The sequence below is a fragment of the Anas acuta genome, chromosome 5 (assembly GCF_963932015.1).
Source record: "Anas acuta chromosome 5, bAnaAcu1.1, whole genome shotgun sequence".
Classification (NCBI taxonomy): Eukaryota; Metazoa; Chordata; class Aves; order Anseriformes; family Anatidae; genus Anas; species Anas acuta.
In genome coordinates, this window is record NC_088983.1 from 50,842,993 (window position 1) to 50,868,910 (window position 25,918).

General features: G+C 35.6%; 1 protein-coding gene across 4 annotated transcripts in view; it reads right to left on the reverse strand.

Moving 5' to 3' along the window:
- The window catches only part of LRRC4C (leucine rich repeat containing 4C), a 91,313-nt gene that overhangs the window by 55,136 nt on the left and 10,259 nt on the right, over positions 1-25,918 (reverse strand). Inside the window, exon 1 of one of the 4 annotated variants that reach the window (XM_068684694.1) lies at positions 7,614-7,709. The exons of the other annotated variants lie outside the window; for them this stretch is intronic. The gene's annotated coding sequence lies outside the window, so the exon portion shown is untranslated. Of the gene's footprint in view, positions 1-7,613; positions 7,710-25,918 lie in introns of those variants that run through there. 4 annotated transcript variants of the gene reach the window in all.

A 25,918-nucleotide genomic window follows, 5' to 3' on the forward strand; every position in this document is an offset into this window, starting at 1 on the left:
GAATAAATTACAAGGAGTCTCATCATAATTTCTGAAGTCTGTAATGAGGTTTGAGTATGGAATCTAGTATAGATTTATACTTTATTTATACAGTACATTTATTTATACAGTACATTTATACTGGCAAATCTCACCTGCCATACACTTATGCTTAAAAAAGGGTTATACTGAAAAGATTGATTTTGGCCATCTTCCTCCCTTCCAATGCTCCTCAAAATAAAAAAGAGAGCTGTAAAATAGCTTATTTTTCTGATTATGGACTACTACAGCAAAATGCAGTGTTAAAGAAAGTTTGGAAAAAGGACATTATGAGAAAAATGAAGTTTTAGTAAGGAAAACGTGAAAGGAAAACTATTGTTAATATACAACATAATCTTTGCTTAAATAACTCACGAAGGAAAACTGCAAGAAATCTTTTTAAAATAGTCAATAGTATCAGCTCAACGCCCAGCTCCTCGTTCTAAGTGCTCTGGTTTTACTCCACACTTATGCCAGTACAACGGATCAATATTTGGTCCTTTATCTTTAATGCTTTCTAAACATTTATTATGGCAATAAGTAACACAAGCTCATTGAAGTTATAATCAGGCTTTTGTAATTGTTCTTAAAGCAGTTATTTTTTATGAATTGCAATCAGATGAAAAAAAGCTGCAGAAAAAGAAGACTTATTAGAGAAAAAAATAAACATGGTAGCATGCTCTACCATGTTGACATAGTAAATGAAATACACAAGGAGAAATTAACAAATATCTACTCAGTTCCTGCCATTTGTAATAAATATTAAACGTTTGGCTATTCACATGTATCACTAACAGGGTAGCATTCAACTGCCAAAAGAAAGGGGGCTATTTTAGATGATCCATGTTACTGTATCTGCCCTGAGTTATTCCAGAGGAGCACAGGTTCACTATAGGCCCCATCTCTTGTCTGCTTGCTCCTGTGAAACTCTTGGATACTCTGGGACATCTGAAATAGCATCTGATGCCTTTACTTATGAATCTGAATCGCAAGCAGTTAGCAAAATACATGTGAGCTCTTTATGTTAGGTAACAAGTAAGGGTAAAGGCAATAAAACAGGAAAAATGTAATGTGCTATGTCCACATAAGACTTTCAACAGTCCCAGAGGGTACAGGGAGAGAATGATACTCTGTACAGTTTCTTAAACAAAGAAACACACTTTTATACACACACTGTCTTACCAGTAAATATGAAGAAGTTGAGTTAAATCTCACCTCTGAATAACTGCTGATTCACTGTGCAGTAAAACTAGCTATCAGTGTTTTCTTGCTGATTTGAAGAGGCATTCTTGCCAACTTCTATTCCCCTCAGTTGTTGACTTATTTTGCTATTTCAGATCTCTATTTTATCTATATACTTATCCGAATAGAACTTTTATATAGTAAAGAATTGGCCAAACTGACACAATCTTTGATTATTCATGGTAAGGTCATAACTACATTTTTTCCTGGTTTTTCGGCTAGTAAAATCCTCAGTAAGGATTATTCTTCTGAATCAGATGTATAATTTTTGTGTATGCTGCACTTCTGATTTTTCTTCTTTCAAGAATGCCAGATGGAGCAAAACAAAGAATAGATGCAACTCCGGTATGCTGATATTTTTATACTTCTGCATTTGAGTTAAGCAGATGGAGGTTAGGTAATTCTACACAGATATTCACCAAAACAACTTAAGTGAAGGTATAAATACCATTTTCTAAAATCATTCTGAGCTTTTCCGTGTCATCTGCTGCAGCAAAGAAATTCACTCATATACTTGGATATGTTTTGTACATCTAATCAATAAACTAGTTAATCTGTGTTGAACCAGTCCTTCTAGACCATTGGTCTTATTCAGCCTAACTAATACAAATTTATGAGTGGTTCATTTCAGAGTTACTGTGTAGTGTGAAAAACAGGCCTGGTGTCTTTTTAATCTGAGTGTGTGTGTGCCTTTATAAACTAAAATGTCATTAAAATTGCATATTTCCCCCTGCCAATATTCCCCCCATTTTAAGACCCGTTCTATTGACTACTAATAATAGTCTCCAGACACTCATCTGACAAATGGCTGTTTAATTTATTTTTTACTATGAAAGATTTGACCTGGTTTGTTCATCTATAAATACACATTTTTGTGCTGTAGACACAAATATGCATTTGTGTTAGCTTTCATCCCTGCTGTGTTTGTACAACACAGTGTGACATTCACAAACAGAAAGAAAAGAGATTGAAGTGAAGAACATTTGATAGTGTTGTCTAGCATTTTAAATACAGTGAAATAAAGAAATGAGTGCCAACGTCATCAACTGCTAAATTCAGTGTGGCTGAAATGAAACAGATCGGGACAGAAAGAAGAAAGTGAATCTCAGGTGAAAAATCAACTCTCTTGTTCTATAAAAAGCAATAGGATGAGTTCTATTGAATTCTACTGAAATAGTTTCAGCTTAGATTTCCCCCTTCAGACTAGCACATCTGCTATATTTTCATCTTAGTAATAATTATAAGGAATTCTGCCATATCATAATGTAGGATCATCAGAGGAGTAGGTAAGGATCATTCATTATCACTACAAAAAAGAAAGATGACACTCTTGAAAAGACCAACAGCCACAGAAAAATTCAGAAAGAATTTTTACTGAGTTCCAGAACTATATTACAAGAAGCCATAAGTTCATTTATTTAAAAAGCATCTAAATAAATGCTTTTCAAAATTAAAATTGAAGTTATTAGTAATTAATAATCATTATTTTTAAATGCATTATTGCTACAGTTTTAGAAATACTATCCTTCTGCTGTTTCATATGGTATTTCTTATGATTTAGGAATCTTCTGCCTACTTAATGCCCAGTTTAATGAGTTTTCAATCATTAACTGGAAGTGAATTTATGAAAATCAGCTTCAAAAACAAAGCACAGAAGCAAACTACTTGGTAAGAGTTACAGGATGCCCCTCTTCACTGTTTCATGTGGACATTTCCCAGTCATAATACATTCCCCAAGTCAGAGAGTTTCAGATATGTTAACAATGCAAAAGACCTACTCCATTATGTAATCTATTTTCTGCCCTTCAAAACCTCAAGGTATTGCAGAAGAAGGTAATATCACTTGCTGTTGTAACACATGGAGAAAAAAAATGTTCTCTGAGATATCAAAGGAAAGATTTTTCTAAGACAACTAGTTTTCAGATGATGGATTTACTTCAGAAGGATACAAAGAATATTTGTCTTATATTAATGAAGAATAAAATTTGTCTTATCCTGTATGTACATAGCTACACATCATTGTTATACATGTGTGAATAATTCCAGGTAAGGGAAGTCATCTCAGAAATTCATAAGATTAAAAACAAGGAGATACTGACAAAGTGCATTCAACAGGTACTTAAAAGAAATAACTATTCATGCTTTTGCCAGATCAAAATAAACAGTGTGTTATCAAGAATAACACTTCAGTTGATAGCTTACTATTTAGATACATTTAGTGAATCATTTGTCCACCCAGAGATTTCAAGAGATTTTACAGGGATGGGGCATATACAGCTTTTCTGGGTAACATATTCTAGTGCCTCACCACCCTCATACATAAATTGATTAGTGTCCTGGAATGCACACCAGAAAACAATACGTATGTTCTACTCTACAACACAGTTCAGGGATGAATACCTTTTGAATTGAGTGGAGACTCAAGTTCGGATAAAACCTACAGTGGAAAAGAAACCATCAAACTGCTTTTTACTCTTAGTTGGTCGCCTAGTCATACTTTGAGAAGGACAAAAAGGAGGACTCATTGAGCCTACACTATATCTTCAGTCTTTTTAATCTCCTAAAAAGACTTATAAAATATTATCTAATGATTAGAGACTATAAGCTTCATCACTTTTTTATTTCTTTCTGAACTACCATATATTTCTTATTAAAGGCCATTTTATCCAATGGTAGGGAAAGAAGAGAGGGAAAGGAAAGAGAGGGGAGGGGGAGGAGAGAGGGAAAGAGAGGGAGTAATTCAAATTGCAATCCAAATGCAACAAAATTTCAGCAAGGTGTCAAAGTATTAAAATAGGAACTTGAAGCAGTTCAGGATTTTTTCATATGAAAATATGTCTATAAATGTGAAACTCAAAAACAAATAAAAACATGATTTTTCCATCTTCTTCAAATGCTCTCCAGAAATAAAACTTATTCCTTGGCTGAGAATTTGTATCATGAGGCCAAGCTTCAACTTGAGAAACAGATTTTTGTACCCAAGCAATTAAAAAGCCCTCACAAACACAAAACCAACAAATTATGCTGCTATCAGAATTTAGAAATGGAATTTCAGATAAAACCATGACTGTGAAACAATACCACGTTTTTGTATACAATCTGGTTTTAATGGCTGAGAAATGTTAAATTCTCTCAGGAAGAATTTCAGACCTCTTCTGTTCAGATCATTCTCCACATATCCCCTGACAGATATCCCCCAGAGCTCACAAGTGGTGAGCTCTTATGAAGGGAATGATTCCAACATATCCACCTCTTCATCTTTTCTCTTGACAGATGTTATAGATTATTATTTCCACTGTTTGCGTTCTCCTCAATCCAGATCCTGCAATCCAGTCATAAGGTAGAAACTCCTATCTGCTGACCTGCTAATTGAGGTAATAGCTGGTATACTTAAAATATGTATAGTACACTAAGATATAATCCCAACTTTCATTTCAATGTTCAGGATTATTATTTTTTGTTGCTGTCAAAAAACTAATGCAATTAGGGAAAGCTTGGAAATTGCAATGATATTGCCTCTTCATTCACATTTGTTCATTAGAAAATCAACCTGAAGGAAAGTAAACAAAAGGGGAATATAGTTCTAGAAAACAGTTCAAAATGAGATAGAAACTGGCAATCACCTAAGTTTCTATGCTAAAAGAATAGCCACTGCAGAGAAAGAATACCTCATTTACAAACATTCATTCATTTCTTTGCTTATCAGCTAAGGTAGTCAAGAGAAATGTCATTATACAAAATGGATGTATTCTCCAGTAGTAAAGGGAATGAGAACAGAGCACTTTATAAACACCTCCAAGGGACTGATGAGTGATGACTATAGTTATCTGCGTCAGAGGCACAGACAAGAAGCTTCGGGCCCACTACTAATGTCATAAGCAACACAATCACTCCACCCATAAGGACATCCATAGGAAAATATTTTAGGGCTAAACAATGCCTTTTTTTTTTTTTTTTTTAAACGTATGCCAAACTCTACATAATTCCAAAACATACAATATTAAGAGTTTCTTACTCCTAAATATATCATAATAATTATTTGCATAATTATTTATTAGGAACTACTAACATGAATTTATATATCAGTATCCAACTGATTCCTAACTGCATAGCAACAAATACAACTTTCCTGAGTAGTCACAAATATGATAAAAATACAGAATACAATATAAGGTTATCTTGACTGATTTTTTTCTATGTTTGAATGAAATTGTCAAAAGTGAAATAATTATAGCGCTAGTCCATAAGTTTATTGTTTTTTTTTGTATCACATATACAGGTAATGGTCTCTATACCCATCCTAAGAAACATGCATAGCACAGCAAGAATTTTCTGTATGGCAGCCATGGCAGTGTTAATTAAGCAAATGAAAATGTTTCCCTAAAAGCTGGGTTCTTTCTGTGCTCAGTTGCATCAGAGAGAAATAGAGCTAATGCTACGTGTTTTATGCATTCTGACAAACCAAACGAAGTTTGTCAGGAGAGGCTCTAGGCAGCATGCAACTTCTGCAATTTTACATCTCATTGATTACCACAATGGGAATTGAAAACAGTTCTCTGCTTTTCACATAATATCAAAAATACTCTTGCAGGCCTCAGAAAAATAAGCAGATTCTCTGGTAGAAAAAAAAAAAATGAGGAAAAGCAACTTTGTACAGCATTGTTTTCTTATGAATTTGAGTCAAGCCCATCTGACCTTTGAGAAGCCTAATAATAAAGCAATAAGGTGACACACAGTAAAGCATGTCATTCTGTGAGCACTTCTGCAGTAAGTTATGTGGAACAAAAGGGTAGCTCAATACCCTGAGGCTTTGGGGATATGCTTATTTCGTGGTAAGTGCATCCTGTATACCGCCGCAGTTACACAGAGTATACGGGAATGCACAAGTCACAACAAACAATAAGGACCTAACAAAGCTGGTAAAAAATATTAAGATTTGCTATTACTGTCACATTGCCTCAGTCATTGGCTTGTTTGATCTTCTGGAGACATCTTCTATGAAATGTTCAGGGAACTGAACTTTTTTATTGCTATTCATACAGAAATCTCAAGTCTTTCCTCTTCCCACTTCTTCAGTGACCTGTTTTTGCTAGATCCATAAGCCACAATCCACAGAATGTTACCATTTTATAAGGGATGGGCTCACATTCTAAGCACAACAAAACAAACTCAGAAACTAGACTGAATAATCTATGGCGACAGCAGTAGAAGTCTGCTCTACGCAGAGATTGCAAATGGCATATGTAGTGCCATGTGCTAAGCAAGCTGTGATACTCACTGGCCCTTTGAGGTGCCTAGCAACCTTCAGTACCATTCAGTGGGAACAGAAGAATTTCTGCACTCTGCAGAATTAGAGTCCTTATTAAAACGTTTACCCAGAAGCAATGCCAGGGCACTAAAGGTGGTAATCAGTAGTGCAGGTTGATGGTTGGACCTGAGGAACTTGAAGGTCTTTTCCATCCTAGATGATTCTGTGATTCTATGATTTTAGCTCTAGCAACAAATGTGGGAAATCCTAGAGCCCTCAGTGTTCCTTAAAATCAGGTGGATGAAAGCATTCTTGGCACAAAAGACGAGCAAGTCTTTAACTACTTACTACAACCACATTGTCAAAACCAATTTAATTTAAAAAGGAAATCTCTCTGTTAGTGTTCTGGTTTCAGTTAGGACAGAGTTAATTTATAAATTAATAATTTTAATTAATGAAACGGCTGTGTGGTGTTTAGCTGCCGGCCAGGTTAAACCACAACAGTTAGAAGTAGTTTTTATAGCAGTTCCAATGGACCATTCACCAAGCGGAGAATCAGAATATCGGAGTTCTGAATTTCATCATGCCTTTCTGATATTTTATCTTAAATATACTATTTATATTCATATATGAACATCTATACCACTTCCATGCATGTACTTTCAGTCTAGATACATTTTCAACATACACACATCATTAGAAACAACCAGTAGTATAACAGGTGAACACAGTCAATGAAGTCTGAAACAATCCAAAATAATAGAAAAACAAGGTCCAGAAAGTAAAATACATCTGTGTTACTCCCATCAGGAATATCCAGTCCCAGGAAGTTGGATGCAAAAATTAACCACAGTCATTCCCAGTGACTCTTTTGGAACATATTGGGATCTACTTATCAAGACTAGGCCTGCATGACAAAGAAACATGTTGATCAAGAGAAGAAACAAAATTCAAATGATATCAAAGTCTCTAGACTACTAAGCAGCCAAGAAGAACAAAGCTATCCTATATTTGTGTCCAACCTGTGGTTTGATTAGCAGCAGAACAGAGAAATCAAGGAAGGAAGATCCCACCCCAAAGGCTGTTTCTGAGAACATGCAAATACCTGTTTCATGCTGGACTATCAGGGTCTAATAAAAACAACAGATCACTTAGAAATGCTGTAAGTAATTTCATCCATCATCTTCAGCACACAAAAATGATAGAATAAATTTGGGTATAAAATATCCTCTTATGGCACATGGATTTCCTGATCCTGTAATATGAAGCAAGATAGAGATAAAGCAAGTAGGGCCCAGAGAAATATAGTGATGAGCCAGGTTTTATATATATATAGATACAGATATATATATATACATATATACATATAAAAAGTTAAGAACAAAAGTTTTCTGCTAGCTAAAACCAGCAATCACTGAACTGCGCATTTATTTCTTCTGTATCTTGTTCACAAGAAACAATGTGGTGTGTACAATGGCATCTCTGACAACCATTCTCACCTACTGGTCATTTGTCTGCTTTGGAGTCATTAATGCCAACTATAACACTAATAATATAATTATCATCCTGGGGTTATGTATAATATATTAGTAACCTATCACCTATTACTACATGCAGTACTGCTGCTTCACCAAAGTAGTCCATTATAAAGTAAAAACAAAAAACATGCTTTTCTACGGTTTTCCTTATTTTTGTACATGGCATATATGTATATAAATTAAACACCAACACCACCATTAAATACCAATGGCAAGTGAAATGTGTAAGAGACAGAATATTTAAAAGGAAAAAAAAAAAGAAATTAGTGTTTTTTTTTTTTTTTTTTTTCAATTCAATTATTATGATAGTCTGCAAGACCAATAAAGAGTTTTAGATTGGATATTCTTCACTGTTACTGGCCAAATATACTCATGGCTTCAAGTGTTCCAGATGGTCATCAGCTGCCATGAAATGACTGACCTGATGATCACAGGCACTTCATGAACTCCGTAAAGAAAATATGGAAATTTGGACCATAGTCATTTCAAGAATACAATGCTTACACAGAATAGTTGACAAAGTGCCATTCTGATTTACCATTGAGTGTAAAAGTTTACACTTAATGAGGGGGTATTGCAACATGCATATATAATGAATTATTGGGTTACGTGTTTAATGCACTATAAATTTTGTTTCTCTTCCCTCCTATTTTTCTGTGAAATATGAAGATTAAAAATTTCTCCTTCTTTTGCAATTTACCAAATAGATAATAAATTCTTTATGATATTTTATTAATTTATTTATAAATCAGAGACCACATTTGTTACTTCTTTCTAAAAAGAGTCTATCACATTAGATATACTGCTGCAAGCACTAAACACTGTGACTTAGGCCTATTAGTCTCACAATGAATGCTAAACAAAAAAACATGATAATACACTAAAATGTGATAAAATAAATGAAATAGCTATCTGTACTCTTAACTTTGTGCTTTACTACAAGTCTAGCTGTCCAAAGGGATGAATTAAAGCAAAACTGTTGTTTTTAACAAGTATGTTTTTTCATTAATTAAAGAAATTAACTAAGAATTGGTGTTTGCTCCTCATAAGCCAACAAATCCAACACAGAACACTAAAAAATGTAGGGCAATCACCTCATTAAAAAAAAAAAAAAAAAAAGGATTATATATTTTTAACCAACTTCTAAGAACTTGTATGATCATAATTAGTAAAATTCTATAAAATAGAATAAATAGTATTCTACAGAACTGCTAAGTGTTATTATATGTAATAAAAAAGTATGTAAATTAATTAAATATAAGAGATTTGAAACTAAATAACTTTAAAATTTTAAAATAAATAAGCATTCCTAATAATACCAAATATATCCAATTCCTAATATACCAAACCTCTTTTATGCTGCTTTACTGTCAATACCTGGAGAAAAAACTCTCTAGAGTTTTAAAGCCAATTGACAGAAACATATTTTTTTTTCTTCAGGGAAGATGGAGGCCAAATGACTGATTGTTGCCCCTATTCATCTCTGACAATAAATGATTATCTTTGAGTAGAAGAAAATCTCAGTCACCACAGCCTTGATCATGTATATTTCTTGCACCTGAAGTAAGTTCTTAGCAATATTAGTTGACCAAGAAATGCTACTAGCATACTTCACATGAACCTACTCCATCATCTTGATCATGTACCCTACCTGAGTCTGATGCAACCTGAGTCCAAAATTACCCTAAGTCTAGTCTCCTTATAACCAAAATGATAATAACAAATAGGATATTCTGAGATGGAACAATGATGAAGTTATTAGACTAACTTATTTGGAGGACAGATTAGTCCAATATAGCTCTTTAAAATGTAAAATGAGATTTTATCATTTATAAATACCTGAAGATTACAGACATTGAGGAAGAAAATCTTTATGTAGTATGGTACAGGGAAAATGAAGTTCCAAGTAAAAATGATAGTATAAATGAAGGCAGTAAACTGGACACTAGAAAAACATTTCAGAAATCTGAAATCTGTCCAAAAGTAACATAATTGTGAAAGGTGAGAACATTTGGAAATAAAGTAGACAAAGCATGAGACTGTAAGAAACAACTGTGTAGTGATCATATGGAAGGCTAAATGATCCATATTTGCCTTTTTTGTCTTTGAGATCTAGTCAGTCATTCTGGAGCACCACTACATTTTAAAACCTCTTTATTTTCCTTCTTCCTTTTAAAAGGGATGTCAAAATAGATGTGACCTCATTTCCCTTCCTCTTCCTTCTGCTTCAAAGAAAGAATTTATTTATCCACTGTGTTTTCATATTTGATTCTTTCTTTATATCTGAAAACCTATTTTAAGTAACATCTGGACATAGTGTTCAACATTCTTTCTTTATAACATAACTTTCTGCAGTATTATGATTTTTAAAAGGTCACACATCACAATAGTCTTAGTGACCTTATTAAAAAAAATAAATAAATAAATCAGAAAAAGCAGATGGATGGATGAAGAAATGTCTGAGCTGGAGAGAATGCTAAATACTGTGACTGCTTCCCACATCCCTACATCCACATACTGAGCTCATTCACAAACAGTAGACTAAGGTTCTCCCAAAGCGAGTGCAAAGCTTACAAAACTGCAAACATTTTATAGAAGAGATGTCATGTCTAGAAACCCTAGAAAGTAGGATTTGAAAGTTTTTGATGCTAGAAGAAAATAAATACTTCTCTCTCCTTGTTTAAACAACAAACAAATTAAATGAAAATGAAAAGAAAACAACAAATGAATGAAAAACAAACAAACAAAAAAATCTAAACAGTTTTGCCTTTACTGGACAACTGTATTTTAAATACCAGAAATATATGGTATTTGTAAATCATATTTGAAATGGTCAAAGTCTGCTAAAAAGGAAATGTGGTGAATTTCCAGATTCTTTTAGGTAGTCACTGGTATCCTAATACTGTATTTTCTTTCAACAAATTTTTAAAATCTCCATTAGCAGTACTCCTCTTGAAATGCACATTGCATTGTCCTTCTTCAGAAAAAACATTATCGACTTTCAGAGTCTCTTGCAATGAGTGTGTAAAATACATGAATTTTGTATCTCAGTCATCTCCACACACAATTATACTTGATGTTACCAAATGGGAACTTCATGTTAGCCAGCAAAACACCAGAAATATTGGTCCCAATGAAAGAAATAAGAAAATCAAACAATTTTAAAAAAATAGATTCACTTTATATTCAGTTTGCCTAACTTTTGCATTTTATTTGTGATCTGTAATGAAACAGTAATTTGAAGGGTTATATTAGAGCCTGTACTGCCTTTTGTTGTACACTGTTGCACGCTGCAGGTGCAACAGAAATATAAGACAACTGATAGTGGTGTCTGTTGTATAAGAGCAGGAACTTTCAGAGGACCTATTAAATCTGTTCACATTTGTTTCTGTACACAAAAAGTTCTGAGATATAATTTAAGTATCTTTTTAAATACTCAGGAGCTCTTATCATCCCTCCCATTTCAACTCCAGGAAAATAATAGATTTTGATTGATAGCCTTCAAGTAAGCCGATCTATTTAACTCTCTCTCTCTCTCTACTAAATTGAACTTAATTGCTACATAATCTGGTGAAAATCAAAAATTGGCAGACAGCACTCAAGATACACTTGAGAATGGAACAGCAGGGGCTTTTCAGATCTGGAACTGAGCTGCACAGTGTTCATGCAGTTGAGAAGTTGTGATAGAAAGGGTTTACAAATTAAGAAAAAAAAATTAAAAATGTGTAATGAAACAAACTCATGACTTACACATTGTATTTTATGAACTTAAATGGAGTACGGACTCAGGAGAAAAGAACTTAGGAAAAGTAATTGGAATGGATGTAAGTACTGAAGTTTGGGAAAAAAAAAAGCTTCACAAAATACTAATAAATAAAGTATTGGTGGTCCCCATCAAACACTGATTTAATTTGAATTCCAAGGAGATTTCAGAGTTTAGATTTCTTTACTTGGAATACAATGAAAGCAATCTTAGAAACTAAAAGTTAAGTCATAAAGGAAAAAAAAATTATATATATATACATATTTGTATCTCTTTCTTATAATCATAGAATAGTTCTTTAGAAATTAAAACTAAGAAGTTTGACATGAAATTACTATATATTTCATTCAGTTCTCATTTGCATATATTTTCCTTTTTGAGGAGAAAGGAAGAGGAAAAAATAGTCAAAAATATTGTCCTGTTGCAGCATGTACCTGCTTATGGCATTGTAACCAAAGCACAAGCTTTCACTTATTATTTCAACAATATATTTTCACTTACTAGGCTGGATGATCTATTCTACCATGTGATAACCTTTACTGCTTTTTTCTTTTTTTTTTTTTTCTTTTTTCACAGTGTAGCCCCAGTCAGCTTCTGAAAAACTGCAAGTTAAAAGCTTGAAGAAAATGTATCAATCTTTAAAGACAACGGTTATCTTTTCTGATGCTTTCCATGCCTAATATAACAACAAAACCTGATGTGTCTACAAGACAGAATTTTGTGGAAAGACACCAAGAAAGAACCACTGTAGGAGAGAGAAATCATATTTTACTTGAAGATGAAGAGTCAGTCCACTGTAGTTGAACCAAATTTGGCAGTTGTCTTGTCCCTGTAATTCACATAATCCTTACCACCTCTCAGGATATGTATTGTGAGTTAAGTAACTTATTGCCTCAGAAAAACAAATGACTGAGACTAGCACCTCAAAGCCATTTGTCGGAGACAGCTAAGTAAGAAAAGATTCCCTCTGTCCAGGCTCATGTTAGGGTAATCATAGGGGGCATAATACATGTTATTTGTTATATCTATTCTGTATGGATCAGGAAGGAATTTTTCTGAAAATACTTTATATGATTCTAGGAAAAAGGTTATTTTTTCCTCTTTACAGAACACTGAGAACACTTCCAAAAAGCTGTTTTAGAACTGGTTCCAGATTGGTGGTCTTCTATTTGACCAGGTGATTCTCAGAATGCTTAGGCAGTTGATAGCCAATCATAGAATCACAGAATTGAAAGGGTTGGAAGGGACGTCAAAAGATCGTCAGGTCCAACCCCCCTGCCAAAACAGGTTCCTTAGAGCAGGCTACCCAGGTAGGCTTACAGACAGGCCTTAAATATCTCCAGAGAAGGAGACTCCACAACCTCCCTGGGCAGCCTGTTCCAGTGCTCCGTCATCCTCACTGCAAAGAAGTTCTTTTGCATGTTGGTGCAGAACTTCCCGGGCTCCATCTTGTGACCATTACTCCTTGTCCCGTCCCTGCAAACCACTGAAAACGGGTTGGCCAAATCCTTCTGTCCCCCACACCTCAGGTATGATGAGATCACATTGATGAGATCCCCTCTCAGTCTTCTTTTCTCCAGGCTGAACGGACCCAGGTCTCTCAGCTTTTCCTCATAAGGAAGATGCTCCAGGCTCCGCATCACCTTTGTGGCCCTCCGCTGGACTCTTTCCAGGAGATCCCTGTCTTTTTTGTACCCAGCAGCCCAGAATTAGACACAGTACTCCAGGTACTCCAGTCTGACCAGGGCAGGATCAGGGCAATCCTCCAAGGAAAATGTGTGAGCGGTAAAACTGGAGTCGCAATCAAAAATTTGCCATTCTTTAATAGACATAAGGAACCAAACAAGAACCACAACAAAGCACCAGCCCCTGGATTCTTCTGCTGCCATGTGCTGGGCCTAGGCACTTAACTACTGCTAGGAGCTGAAGGGTAGCAACAATGATTCCAACTGATGGTATACTTATGGCTAGAATAGTCAGTCAAATATGAAATATATTTATTTTTACCACACATACGCAAAAAAAAAAAAAAAAAAAAAAAGAGAAATGATGTGCTTCTATTAAGGTACATAAAGAAAATAAGTTATTTTCATATAATATCACAGATTATTAATTTAAAACATAGTATGCAAAAATATAATGATTTTAGATAGTTTAAAGACTGTTCTCCGGCATTCTGTTTTTAAAAAACATACCAGAAATATTAGAAAGAAAAAAAAAAATAAAAGAGGAATATAAGCTTTTGGTTATCTAAACATCCAATTTACAGAAACAGACAAAGGAAGAAAAAAGAAGTATGTTTTAAGGGTTTTACATTGGAATTGATCTGCTTTTATAGGTGCAATAAACTAAATTTTGTATTTGATATAATCCAATATTGTGCACAATAATTAGATGTTAAAAAATAATAACTCCTACTTGAAAAGAACTGAATGCTTAGTTCTAAAACCATTTTCATTTGTTTAATAATCTTTCCCAAGGGCCTAAAAGGTGCTGAACAACTACAGCCTCTAATGACTTTGTAATCCAATTTTGCACTTGGCTTATTATAGCAACTTGCATTTCTCCTCTATGGCTCAACTCTGCATGGTAGAGAGATCTAGTCTTGATCCAGTAAAGCATTCTAACTACTGCAGTTCCTATACAGATCATGGAGTCTCTAGATATTTCTTTTTCAGTAAAGGTAATTAGAAAAAAAAAAAAAAAGAGCAAAAGAAAGAGTCTTAACACTTCTTCCTAACGAAGAAGTGAGCTGAAAAAGGCTTATGCAAAGAAGGTAGTAAAATGAACAGATTGCAATAAATTGTTTTCCTTATGGATCAAAGCGGCATCTGAGTTGGAACTGTAACTAAATCACAATTCCCTTCTTGGGATTCTTTTTGGATATCCCTTCCCATATTGAAAGAGCTGAACAACTGTTCAGTCTAGCTTTTAATTTACTCCCATCTGTATTGCCAAGTCATGCACAATAAAATAATTTGAATATTTAAGTTGGGTTATTCATGTGGGTATGAGTTTTATGGTCATGAACTAACCAGACTTTTTAATATGCTTTTTACTTTTGTAAATATATTTAAGTTACCATTATTTTAAGTGCTTTTTTGTTTGCTATTAATTATCAGTACGTTTCTAGCCAAGTAATAATGATTCGTAATTCTGAAAATACATGTAAATCCAGTATTAAATTTTCTTGTGCTTACACTGCCCTACACAAAAGCAAGCATGAAGTGTATGCCTTTAAGGAAAAGGGCACCATTTAACATTAGTATCTCTGGGCTACTGCATCTTGATGACTCCAGAACTCCTGCAGTCCAATTTATCTGTACAATCACTCATAATAGTAGTAGAAGCTATGGGAAAAAAAATCACACACAAAAATACAACTTCTCTTGAGAAAAAACACTGTATTCCTTTGGAGAAGGAAGGAGTAAAGATGAGAAGAAGTAATTAGTTGATTTACTTTATCAGGGTGCTCTATTAGGACTTGCATCGCATCTCATGTATACATATGAAAAATGAGAAAGATTACTCAATGACCTTTGATTCAACTGTTTCAGGCAGTTCTGGGACACCACAAAAGAAACCCAGCTGTTTCTTGACTGTACATTTGATATTAAACCTTGTTATATTTTACTTAGTGTAAAACAGAAAGACACTAACACAGTAAATTAGTTACTGTGTATGTTCTCTGTATGTTCTACTTCTTTTGAAGTAGATTTTATAAGAGAACCAGGTAAAGAATAAAGACAAAGCAGACCATGGCAATGCTGTGCATGTCACTTTAATATATTCTTACACAATAGGAATGGACTTTGACAGGATAGATGTGTTGTGTATATATAGATTGGATTTGGCAATAAATGCAATTGCGCAGTTAAACTAAACTACGTTTATCAGTTTTATTTAATAAATGTTTGCATAGCCTGTACCACAGGACTGCAAAATGATCATTCATCTTCTAGTCTATTCAAGCACACTGACATATAATCTAACAACATAATCTTTTGAAAAGGCGAACGTAAAACCAAACTACACTAATTCTTTTTTATTTGAAAGACAGCTCTGATGAAATACATGATTTACATTATGTTAGGACTCAACATTTTGTAATGTTCCAAGAGCTGAAGTCCATAAGAACTGCAGCCATTGAAATTATTTGGAAAAGGCAAACTGCACGTAAACATATCTGGATATAGATTTAGTTTTACCTTACTCAAAGAACTCAGGTTTGAGGGCTTTAGCTTTTACTGAGATATTGATGGTAGCTAATTCCCATGCCTTATAAAATACTGGAGACAAAAGAAATGAAAAGACCATAAAATTGAAACTGAGGATTGCTCATTCCAAAGCATTAATACCATATATCCTTACTCTTTAAAGAGAATTGAACTTTTAGTGCGCAACTGTCTAATATTTACTCATATCTCATTCATATTTAAGAAATAGGAAACTAACTACAAAAAGCAAGTTACACTGGGCAAGTTTATTGCTAGAACACAAAGTGAAATGATTTTAAAAAGAAAATTAAAATAAAAAAATAAAACACACACACACAACCCCCCCTCAGTTCTTCCAAAATATTGCAGGATTTGTTAGGATTTTTTAAATATGTATAGATTTCTACTTTGGCACTATCTTTTTGAGGGATGAGAAATGTTCAATTTATTTTCCATCTGGTAACAGGAGCTTCCTTCCACCCAAAGATGACTGATCTGCTGATCATTTTCCAATGCAAGAATGTATCACTAATTAAAGCCAGCATTCTCCATTCACTTCTGTTGTATTTAGGCAATACTTGTTCCAAAGAACGTTCTAGTTTTCACCCATATTTAGAAAAACCTATTGTGTACCACGATGAGATAGCCTGATTCCTGCCAGATATGAACAAAAAGGCAATAGAACGTTAGACAATTTTAGTCATAATGAGTCCATTCACTGGAATCACAGTTATGCAATGGTATGTTTTCATAGCATTTTGGAGTTGTGGTAGGATTTAATTTCTTGGCATTGTGGCACAATTATTTTCATCTATGGACTAAGAGTCTGGAGGGAAATCTGCCATGATAAAATTCAAAGAAGTCCTTTAGCTTTCTACCTTCAGTCCACTGTTGAACACATACTATTAAAAGTGGAAAAATGCTGCTATTAGAGAAGTAAATAAGATGGGTTTGAAAAAACAGTAAGCACTGTAAGGGATTTTTTTCCTTTGGAAATTAGACGATTTTAGGATTTTCTCCACTCTTCATCCAAAAACAACTCTTCATCCTTTACCCTTTGGAAGGGAGTACAGGAGGACAGTGATATCTGAAGCAGATCTACTTTGTGGAATGCAGAACAAAGCAAAATGCAAAAATGCACCATCTTGTTCTCTTCATCAACTGGAGTTTATGCAGACATCTCTTAACCTACCACCCACCACAAAAATAAAGAAAAATACAGTATGTTTGGCAGATAATGTGTCAATTATTTTGTTTAAATTCCTAGACAGCTATGTCTCTGACTCATCCAATTTACTCAGTTTAATAAAATATGACCCCGTGGGAGAAGCCTGTTGCAAAATTCACCATAACTATCTTCTGCCTCCAATGTGAGAAATGAATTTTGAATGTGTGGACAATTTCTCCTTTATTTGGTTCATTAACTATTGAGGTGCCTTCTATCCTTAACATTCCAGCAACATGGAATTTAAACAATGCACAAAACTTCAACAAGGGCCTCTGAATTAATGTAAACTTTATTCAGGGCTTTTAAAACACGATGAAATAATGTTAAGGAAAAACAAACAAACAAACAACACTCAAAACCAAAGCATTTCAAACCAAAAAGACAGATTCTGTGTTAAACACAATTGTTAAAAGATACTTGATGTGCCAAGCAAAAGCAAGCACGCTAGTGCTTGCTAAATTGATAGATTTAGGTGCCTTAACTGTGTTGTTATCTCCACAGAGAACCCAAGGAAAAATAAAAATAAAAGAATAAGAATGAAAAAAGAAAGGAAATAAGAAGGAAGGAACTTATCATTACATTTTTTTCCTTTTCACCCTACCAAACATCTGACTAAATTTTGTTTTACCGAATTTTCATTTCATAAACAGTAATTAATACCTAGGAACAGTAACATGGGAACCTGTAATGAAAATATTAAATTTGACCAAAGCCTTTTCTCAAATATGCAGTTTTTATTCATCAGAATATTTCTAATTCAGTAGGAGACATGCCTTCCTATGCAAACTCATGGAAGCTGACAATGTGAGAAATCAAGACATCACCAAACCCCTTGGTTGTGCTGGAAGGTTCCTGGATCAGGGTGGTCACAATAAATTGTCCTTAGCTGTGAATTTCACTTGCTGCCTGAGGCTCTGAATCTATCGACCTCTGAGTCACATCTGAAAGTCCAAGTATTCCCTGAGGTTCTCTGTTCATTTGCATTGGAGGGAGGGTATGAGTGTCTGCATAAGAAGGGTAGGCTGAAAGGAGATTATTAGATTTTAGAGAATTTACCACCCTTCAAAAAGAATCTGTAATGCCAGTTGCTGACTTGATACATGTTAGCAATGACTAGGTAAGCAAATTCAACATAAGAGAAGCAAAGCATGCATCATCGTGATGGCTGAATACCTCCCACTAAATTTAAGGTTAGCTGCATCAGGTCCCAGCATTTAAGACAGCCAAAATTATTTCAATCACATACAGATAAATATTATACTCAGTAATTAGTTGTCTAGATCTTCAACACTGAATTTATCCTAATCTTCCCCTAAGACAAAGTAAAGAAATCAGTTCCCTGGTTTCAGGAAAAAAAAAAGTAAATCTATATATAGAGCACTGCACCTTTCATCCAGCAGTGGGAAGTGGTTCATCTACTAAATGCAAAATAAGTTGACGTCTAATGCAAACAGGAGCCCCAAAAGTTGTGAATTATGACAAAAATAACTTTTTATCTTTAAACCTTGTGAACTATTGCAACATCAACAGTGTCCAGGGAAAACAGGGTTTGTGCACTGTGCTCTTCAACCATTCCAGTGTATAACTTAAAAATAAATAAGTAACAATTTCAGTGTAAAATGTGTAGAAAACCTGAAAAGGTTTTACTGAATCTCTCTTATTTACTTAGAGCTAGAATGTCAAAGGGATATTTGAATATGCTTAAGTTTGAAAATACTTACTCTTAAGAGTAAGATTTGACAGGCTTGCATTACTCCTCAACATTCAGAAGGGAATAATTTCTTGTTTGTTTGTTCAATTCAATTTATGCCTGAGGCGAAATAAGTGAGGAGGAAAAAATCACTAAGAGTCTGAATATAAAATAGTTAGCAGTATCAGGAAATTGCTGGCAGATCAGGAAAATCCTTTCTTAAGAAAGGAAGCATGAGAAAAGTTTTTGACATACGTGTCTAGAATTATTTCACTAATGGAATATTTAAGGATGAGATGTACATGTTTCTTTGTTTTCCTCTCCTACTCTGCATAGAAATGTGTGTTATGTATGGCAATACTGATTGCACTAAAATTGGGCTTACAAAATGTCTTTTATTCAAGGTCCTTTCATGCAACTATGAACTAATCTCACAAAAAACTCCCCTTAAATCCTATTCCCACTGCTTAAATCATATTAAACTGTTTTTGATGTCTGAAATATTAAAAACAGTTTTATCTGCATAAATTTGGAAGGTTCTTCCCTGCAATATGCAGAAGTAATTTCTCTGAAGTTACAGAGAGGTACAATGGAGTACATAGAATTTGTGTATTTTGTTTCATGCGGTAAGTCAGACGTAGGCACACAGAGACCAGAGTCAAGAAATCTCTAGAGGTGACCATTACAGTACCCAAAACTGTCCATTCTACAATATTTAAATGTCTCTCTTAATCCTGTTTACCCTTTAAAATGAATCATTTGAAATGAAGAGGGGGAAAGATCTGATATAAGATTAGATAATTTTTCTTGCTTTTGGAGCATGTGGATTTTTAAAAATTATTTGTATTGAAAAAAAACTTCATCTCTAAACCTTTCTCAAATAAGATATATTTTTTTAAACCTAGATGCCATATGTTATAATTCTTCTGAGATCTACATGACTAATGTGTGGAGATTTCTATCCCCTTCCTACACAGAGAGACTTAAGGAAGCAGGTGCTTTGCTAAATATATCCAAAAAAAAAAAAAAATACTATTTCCCTGCTATTTTTCTATAATGCAACCACCTGTGCAAAGAATCATCATGTTTAACACGTCATAAATCCAAATATATTCCAAAATCTTCAAGGACAATCTACGATCTTAAACACACCCATGCATACAGACAAATGAATATGGAATTTTAGTAGCAAAAGTAGTTTAAGTCAAACTAGTGAAATCTGACAGCTTCACTAATACATTTTTTCCTCAATATGGAATGCCCTTATTTTTAGAGAGATGACTTCTTTCTGATCCACAGGTCTCTCCGCATAGAAGAGCAAGCAAGAACAGCACTATATCTTTCAAGTTTTTAACTTGTCCTTAAACAGAGCTATAAAAATGCTGGCTTTTCCCCAGTCCTCAGACACCTCTCCTAATTGCTGTGATCACTCAAGATAGCCCTTATCTTTCACAGACCTATGGCATGAAGCATTCCTTTTGAACTTTTGCAGGAGAAAAACAGCCTCTGAACTCTGCTACCATTGGGGAGGGATGGGTTATTGACACAAAATATCCATAAGGAACTCTAGTCTGGGAATGAGAAGCAGCCAAAAGTTAGTTTTCCCAGTATGCAAACTGAATACATATTGACCCCTGCCATCAGTTGGCTGGTTCCATGGTAGGTGAATGGTTTGGAAAGAAACTGACAAGGGAATTTAGGGAGGGAATAGGAGAGAAAGAAGAGGAGAGAACATCCAAGACAATGTCTGCTAGACTTAAGCCTTGTTTTTCCAACACCGAAGCAGACACTTACTGTAATATATTAATGGAACAATGATGCAAATTTTCAGCTATATTTGATTAATTTTTTATTTGATTTAAATCTAAAGGATGAACATTGCATAAAGTGTGTGTGAGAAAATGAAGGATAAGTAGGAAAACGATTCCTCATGAAATTATAAATCCTGGATGAGCTGAGAGTACAAATTAAAACATTTTAAGAACATTATCCTAGACAATCAGTTTTGTAGGATTTCAACAGTAGGGGGAAGTTACTGGTTTTTGTGGGAGCAGTAAGGGACATGTAACAATTTTCCTTGAAAATCCATTACCACGCTATTTGGGACACATGGAAAAATGAATGAGGATTAAGGTATGAACTTTCAAAATGCTGATTACTACTACACTCACTACCCAGGCAGACATACTTATTAACAATGCCTTCATGTAAGCTAATCTAACACACAGCAGCTATACCAGGACTCAGTGCAACTTCACTGCATGTTAGTATGTTATAAAATCATGCCACAGTTTTCTACCATAAGCAAGCATATGAGATAATTTAACTCATTTTCACAGTCCCTGAAAAGTAAGACTATCCATCCAAAGCAAGGGTATAATAAAGAGTGCCAAAAGAAGCATAATACAAAATAGATTATCAAGGTGGGAACTACAACCATGTCTCTAACTTCATCTTGAACTTCATAAAATTAGAAATACTTGAAAGGTCAGCGGGCTTTCTGTGGCCCCTGCAGTACTGAAAAGTGGGGACTTCCTCAACAAAGCATTGAAGTTCCCACTATCTTGTACACAGTTATTTCCATCTACATTAGGAGAGCAGAAAACACTACACTTTTAGTTTTGTACTGTCTGAATACGATGATCACTCAGTGATATACAAGCCACACGGAGAATCAGGCCTATTAAATGTTAGTTTTTCTTTGGATAAGCTGACACAGTAAGCTGTACAGCATCTCATGAAGCCACATTACTAGAAGAATGTCCTGTTATCTCATGCAGTGACAGTCCAAACATTAACTGGGAGACAATTCAGTTGAGTAACAAAGAATATACCACTGTTTTACATTTTCATTAGCTGCAGTTGATATACACAGAATGGGTGCAGAGCAGTAAGTAAGGGAAGGAAGGTCAAAGATGAAGAATAAAATATGTTTGTTTCAACCTGACACTCCAAAATATGCCTCTTTGTACATTGGTACTGCTGAAGTATCACAGAGTATTCATTCTGGAAACATTAATTAGATCAAAATCTCCTAAGACTTGCAAATTTGTTGATATTTGTTGTTGTCTCAGAAAAAGAAAGAAAAAGGAAGAAATAAGGATTTGATATCTCAGGACACAGAATCTGCTGACAAGTTATAGTTGAGAGCAATTGAATATATTTACCTCCAAAGGAATGCCCTTTGCTGCCTGAGAGAATACTTTCTCACAGTCCCTGACCTCTCAAAATAACTATATTCAGTTTTAACAATCAAATTGTGTAGTACTTCAGGAGGGCTCCTGAATGCTGCAAACAGTTTACACACTGTAGTGGGTTTACATGGCAAGGTTTTGGTAGCAGGGGGTCATAGCGGTGGTTTTTGTGAGAAGGATCTAGAAGCTGCCTCATGTTTGGTAAGGGCCCCATTGTTTTCCAGATCTGAGCCAATAAGCGATGTTGTTTTGCACCTCTGTGAGAGCATATTTAAGACAGGGAAAAGAACGCTGTGCCACACAGCAGCTGGGAGAGTGAGAGGAGTGAGGAACAGCCTTGCAGGTGCCAAGGTCAGTGAAGAAGGAGGGGGAGAGGTGCTCCAGGCGCTGGAGCAGAAGTCCCCTGCGGCTTGTGGTGAGGACCATGGTGAAGCAGGATGTCCCCTTGCAGCCCATGGAGTACCACGGTGTAGCAGGGTTCCACGCTGCAGCCCGTGGAGGAGACCACGGTGGAGCAGGTGGCCCTGCACCGATGGAGACTGCCGCCTGTGGAAGACCCCTGCCGGAGCAGATTCCGGGCCGGACCTGTAGCCCGTGGAGAGGAGACCACGCAGGAGCAGGTGACCTGGCAGGAGCTGCTGCCCGTGGGGGAGCCAGGTTGGAGCAGTTTGCTCCTGAGGGATGGACCCCGTGGTACGGACCCATATCTGGAGCAGCTCTGGAAGAGCTGCTGCCTGTGGGAAGCCCATGCCAGATCAGTTCATCAAGGACTGCATCCCGTGGGTGGGACCCCACAGTACAGGGGACGAGAGTGACCGAGAAGGAGCGGCAGAGAAGAAGTGCTGTAGACTGACCATAACCCCCATTCCCCCGTTCCCCTGCGCCGCTCGGGGGGAGGAGGTGGAAGAGGGTGGATGGGGGGGAAGGTGCTTTTGGTTTCTTTCCTTTGTTTCTCACTTCTCTAGCTTGTTAGTAACGAGCAATAAATCTTACTATCTCCTTATGCTGAGTCTGTTTTGCCCATTACAATAATTATTGCGTGATTTTCTCGTCCTTATCTCAACCTTTGAGCCCTTTTCACATACTTTCTCCCCGTTCCTCTTTGAGGAGGGGGAGTGAGAGAGTGGCGGTGGTGGAGCTCGGCTGCCCACTTGAGCGGAACCATGACACACACACACACACACACACAAATTGGCTTGGATTATGAAAGATACTATGAAACTCAAAAGTAAGCAGAGAATGACCACTGATCTCACCTGAAAGTATGAAATATCATAGAATCATAGAATATCCTGAGTTGGAAGGGACCCTTAAGGATCATCAAGTCCAACTCTTGACACCGCACAGGTCTACCCAAAAGTTCAGACCATGTGACTAAGTGCACAGTCCAATCTCTTCTTAAATTCAGACAGACTCGGTGCAGTGACCACTTCCCTGGGGAGCCTGTTCCAGTGTGCAACCACCCTCTCTGTGAAGAATATGTATCTGTGTTTTAGATTTCCATCAGTAAATTTTTCTGAAAAGCTTGGAACAAATCTTAAACTTGAAATCAAGGGAAGAATAGTTAGAAATACGAGAAAACAGCCCACAGAGACTGCATACAATTGTAACCTATATCACCAAAAGCTAATATGCTGGCAGATGCAGGGTCAAACTGACTTAATTCTTTCCTCTTCTTAGTTGTTCTGTCAATGCAGGTACACACATTAGCAAAAGAAGCAAACAAGAAAAAAAAAGTCCCAAAATTGAGTTCTTTTATGAAGACCAAAAAATATATTTCTAGCCTAAAATGCTTCAGTGACATTCACAGCAAGATAAAAATACTAACAGAATAATGTTTACTGGCCTATAAGCAGAGAGAAACAGGGAGAAAGGTAAAACAACTTTGACACCTCTATATTTACCTATTGCAAGGCAGACATGCTTGTTGATGACAGGATTGGAAGCCTGGTTATGAATGCCCAGGCTGCATTCCTTCTACGTGCAGAATCATAGGCATAGGTACAGGGACCTCAGAAACAGCTAGTCTGCCTTACTAAATATCACAGCACAGCAAACTCAGTAATACATACGTCCTTAAAACACTTTTCCACAAAGAAAACCAATTTATGAACATGGAATCCAAGAGATGGCAAAAATGGGACTTCTCCAAGCAGCTTTTAAAATAGTGAATTACATTCACCATTAGAAATCTATCTTATTTTTTAATCTGAATGTATGAGACCACAGCTTCCAGCTATTGCTTCTTCTTCTTATATTTGCTATATTAGAAAACTTTGAAACATCTAAAACCTTTTCCTTTATCAACTCAGCATTTTTGTGTCTCTTCTTTCATTTCAACATAATTTTGAAAACGTTTACAAACTGAAATGTACATACCATTCATGTTTTCCTGTTGAAATCATTATTCTATTTCTCTGCTTATTTATCAAATGGTACAACATACATGTAGTCTTTTTAAACACAGGATCACTCTGGGAACTCATGTAGAATTTCGTATCTTTTATGACCTCAAATACTTTTCAGAATTGCTTTTACAGATGAATGTCCCTCATTCATCTATATTTGTCATTCTTATACATAACATTTTGTATCCATATCACTCTGCATACCTGTAATTTACCATGCTGTTAATACTTACTGTTACAAGGAAAAACTTCTCAATCCATGTGACTTATGTCACTTCTCAAAGCTGTTTACTGATTAAATAATGTTATTAGCTATCAGTCATTGCTGGTACATGATCAGCAATACAACAGGTAAACCGCAACACTGAACACTTAAAAATGATAATAAACCCCTAAAAAACTTGTAAACACCCCTACAGTTAAATCCCTCAAATAATACCACACAGATACTCTCATAAGCCATGTGGGTTATAAGCATATCCCCACTTCAGAGCACACAGGCTCCCCTGCTTGCTCATTCCTCCTCTTGAGATATGGGTGGTCCAGCTCTGTGTGGTCCTGTCCCACTTGCTGTTATCCACTAATGCACTTGCTGGGGAGAAAACGCTCATGGTTCTCCCATGAATTTGCAAAGTGTGGTTACCTGCTTGTGACACCCTGTTCTGTTCAGCACTCCACTAGCTGGATGCTAGCTCGTTGTTAATATACAGTGCAGAAGCACCTAGGTCAGATCTAGTCAAGATCACAATGACACGGGGATACGTTTTGCAGTGTCAAGCCAGTTTCTTGTTCTGTTTCTCTCACCTGCCCAGCCACTCACCCTGACAAAGTTTCATGCTTCTTTTACACGTATTTCCAAACTGATCCCTTTGTTTAAATTTTTGTTTATAGTTCTTCTCTTTAGCATTATCATTATGGGGAAATGCCCTCTCAGTTTGCTTTGTGTATCTCATTCATTTGGTTTACCCTCACATTGTCATCCTAACAGCTGTTCTTATCCAAGCCATTTGACCAGCTGTGGGCCCTACACTTACATTAAGTGCAATTTTCTGTCAGTGATGTTAAGTGTAATCTTCTGTCAATGATCTGCCTAGATCATTGATCCAAGTATTGTAAGAGTTACAAACCCTGTAGAATATATTAAAATATACATGTCTTTCCCCATAATATTTATTTCTGACCAATACTCATTTCTAATATCTGACCAGTCCTTCCAAGTTTTTAATGAGTATCCTATGCAGTCCAAAGTTTTAACTTTACTGTATATTCACAGTAACTTCTATCTGTGAACCTTGCAGTGTCATCAGTCACATTGTTTGCTTGATAGATTTATTTATTTATTTATTTATTAACTTTAGGCCATCAAACATTT